The following is a 4,083-nucleotide window of genomic DNA, read 5'->3' as shown; positions in this document are numbered from 1 at the left end:
AATTCCTACACGGATGAGGACATTTGAAGTTACATGAATTATGTTGGGTCATATGGGTTATTGAGGTTATACGAGGTCACATAAGTTATATTGGGGCATATGGGTTATCGAAGGTCATATGAGGCTATGTGAGACAGATACCCCCTAAATTTCGGAGATTTGTAGGATTGAAATTATTTAAGTGGAATAAAATTTTTTCAAGAAGTATAAGATTGAAGTTAGATTTTCCTTGTGATGAGATGTATAGTCATGTTTTTTCCCAATCCACCCCCCTCTTCTTAACATAGTATAATGAGGATCGCCGCTAACTGTAACCTCTCGAGTGGAAAATTGTAAAGAAATTAGATTTTCATTATTAGAATGCCTACAATCTAATAGTATTCTATTGCTTAGGAGAATTTTGATTAATTATGCTGTAAAAGAAAATAAAGAAAAGAAAAATCTTGAAATGGTGAGAATCGCCCAAGTAGGGGTTGAGGCCTGGGCCAACCAATGGCCGACGCTTTGCATGCCAATCACCAAGGTTGGAAACGCTTGATTGAAAATTAAATTATAAAAAATAAAATTGTCAACGCTCGACTTAAAGACTGGCCCATGACTAGCCGTATCCTGGATGATAACTCAGGTCCAGTCAAGAGACGCTAGAATGCCCCAACGTATGCAGCCGTTAATATCCCATAAAAACGACTCAATTGTAATTTCGAAGCTTTGGATCCAACGATTAGCCAATCCTTCAATTCATCTACCAATTATTGATTAAAATGATTAAAAATATCAAATAAATTAATTAGTTATCACTGATATTATTAACATTTAACTCTATTTATCAATCGCTGATGAATTGATCGGTGAAAAAACCTAAGTAGTCAACTTGAAACGTACCGCCATGACCGAGATTCGAACGCATGACCCTAAGATTACTAAACCTACGTATTGCCACAAGGGTAACACGCACTTATACCTTGTAATTTTATATTATTAATTATACATATGAATGCCATTTCAATTTTGTAGAAACACTTTTAATAAATAGGTTCCTCTTATGATCTACATTATCCATTGACATAAGTCCCCTTGTCTTCGACACCGCCCCCCTCCCTTATCACCTTCCCACAGTATATATAACTCACCCTAATAATTAATATTTCATTATTATTACTTCATTTACAAAGCTACTCGGAAGGACCCCGTTTTTTTTGCCGAGCCTGGTCGCGTAATGGCTGCCCAGACATATTCTGACTAAATAAATTTAATCAAATTCCAGGCAATCGACACCAGCCACGTCTTGGCTGAGCAATGTTGCACCAGTCTTTGCTTTGTCATTGTCTGACATAACATTAGGCCAGTAATGTTCTACCATTTTTGAAGTCAGCTGGCTTGATGGCCGAAACTGAGGGCTTCGTTTTCACGTATCAGGATGACGTGATAAACACCCCGGTATATTGGAGTCGTTTTATGGGGCTGACATTTCCGGATGTTAGATATCGGGCTTGCTAAATCCCCCCGAAACTCTAAGGCATGATTTGTCGACTTAGCAGACCTATGCAGCGACGAGTTATATCCACCGTCATAGCACGGCTTTAAGAGTATTGTATTACCATTTGCGGCACTTTTGTGATATAGACTATTTCGCCTGAAGCTTCAGGAGATATTGAATCCATTGTCGTGAATGAGGGGCGTAAGATTTACTGAAACTTTTCCTTTGCGACTAGTACTTCACTCACTTGGCCTGGCCTCATATCGTTTATTGCAAGCCTAGGTTCCCAACCAGAGGTTGACTACTAGTGCAGTCCGGAATCATGATGTCTAAGTAGTCGAAAGGACCAACGGACGACAGCTTTTTGCATCTGGCCAGCGAATATTAAGGCATTGCGCCTGTAGGCTGGAATCACTGTCAGCGCAGATACAAAAGAATGTTTCATCCCGCCGAGAGAGCCAATGGTCAGGACGATCAGCTTAACCCTAAACCCGCAGTTCAACTGACATAGTTGGTATTTCAGCCATTCCTCCTCTTCCGTCAGAGAACTCTTGGCTGGCACCGAGAACTCAATCGGGTGGATGACTTGGTCTTCAAATGCGAAGAGGATATCAGGCTTCGTCACAGCAACGGGTCTGATAGTCGCAAACAAGAAGTTTCAGTGAATCTTACACCTCTCATTCACAACAACGGACTCAATATCGTCTGGCGCATAAGGCAAAATCGGTGTTTGATCTATCCCATAAAAGTGCCGCAGAAAATAATACAAAACTCTCAAAACCGCGTTATGATGGGCAATATAACTCGACACCTAGCATCCGGAACTTGCAACCCTATAATACGGCGCTGATACACCAGGGTGTTTATGACGCACCACAAACCGGTAACATTGAAGCGAACTTTAATCCTCAGAAGGGCCTACAACATGCTATTCCGATCTTGTTGCGTACTCTACTTTCAGGAAGATTCATAGCACAAGAGACTCGTTCTACACACCCATTACTCGTTGGGGCGCATAGCATGCGCAGGACAGCCTCACCTAACTGGCCTACGTTTGGACATCTCTACGAATAATCGTTTTAAGAAGTTAAAACATCTCTGTTTTACTTCCGGGACTTTGTCAGCGTTAAGAATCGTCGTAGTTTATTCTCCCACTAGATCAAATCCGAAGTTAACCGATTCTAATGACAAAAATGCCGATGCATTGGTCAAAGCATCTCATACATGGTCCAACAGATTGTCTCCATCTCGATGCAAAACCAGAAAAGGTGGTTTGCTTACCTTAGTAGCGAATGATAAAAGTATTGTGCACATTTCATCATAAGCACGCCCAGCAACAACTTTATTACTTGGGAAAGTTAAATTTAAATTTTGCTTTTGGGCATGAATATTTCGCAAAAGTACCAAATGGATTCATCTCTAAGCATGGATTCTTACCTCGAACTACTGTTCCGAAATCCTCTTACAAGCATCATGAAACACAAGCCAGCGTCTTTAGGACAGTTGAATTAACTGATAGTAGAGATTGCTCTCTATTCCTGCATTAATCGTATCAATTAATCTCTTGTATTTAGCGTGACGAAGTTTACTCTGCTGAACCAATCGTAAATTTCCTTAATTAAATACTCCAATGAACTTGGTAATTCGTCTGATGCTTTACACGAACATAATTGCATTGAATGGCAGAAAAATTTGAATAGCTGCAGATTGGGGACGTCCTTTTTCAGTAGGGCGTAAAGAGATTCTTTACGTCCACATAACTTATTAGGTCAGTCTGTCCCAATAGCTATCATGTTCATTTTCGGGAGCTTGATAGCTTGATAGCTTCAACTGATTCCTTTAACATTGCTGGAGTTACCACGTCCTTAATAATAGCAGCACATTTAATGCGATGTAATTTAAGATCCGCAATAAGACTCCCATCACCCAAAAGCTTCATTATATCAACAGGATGATCCACGGTTCTGATTGCTTAATGAACACCAATGTATGCAGATACTTTGATGGCAGCAATGTTTAGCTCCTCGGTGACTGGTTTTGTTACTGTGGAAGAGAAAAACATTACGGACTTGATTCAATTTCAATTACAAGGAATTTACGTGTAGTCGCCTTTTAAGAAAAATCATGGAAACAAAAGAATATATCAATACCATGGTTAAACATTGTGCTTTTTTGTGAATATATATAGATATATATATATATATATATAGATTAAATTTTGTCAGTGTGAATAAACTCCATAAACTATACAGCGTACACCTTGATTGAAAATGTCTATGTCACTATTGTCGTTTCTTTTTCCAGCTACCATATTGGAAAAAAAAATGATTAGACATATGAGTTGGTTTGTGAGAGAATAAATTATTCCACACAAAGTAACTTCACAACCTTTAGTCTACTCTTCGTTCTCCCAGTACAGGTTGTATTTGCGTTTTGAAATTTTCTTTAACATCCACTTCTCACACTTAAAATTATGTTCATGAGATGGAATAAAGCAAAAACCAGGGAGTCACAGTGCACTTAAAATTGAATTGAAACAACTTGAATTTCCACGATGATCGCTCAAAAGACCTCAGTGTACACTCTACGATATCCAATTGTCTCAT

Source organism: Fopius arisanus, unplaced genomic scaffold (assembly GCF_000806365.1).
Source record: "Fopius arisanus strain USDA-PBARC FA_bdor unplaced genomic scaffold, ASM80636v1 scaffold00043, whole genome shotgun sequence".
In the NCBI taxonomy this organism is placed as follows: Eukaryota; Metazoa; Arthropoda; class Insecta; order Hymenoptera; family Braconidae; genus Fopius; species Fopius arisanus.
The sequence above is the reverse complement of the archived record's forward strand: the minus strand, read 5'-3'. Positions refer to the sequence as shown.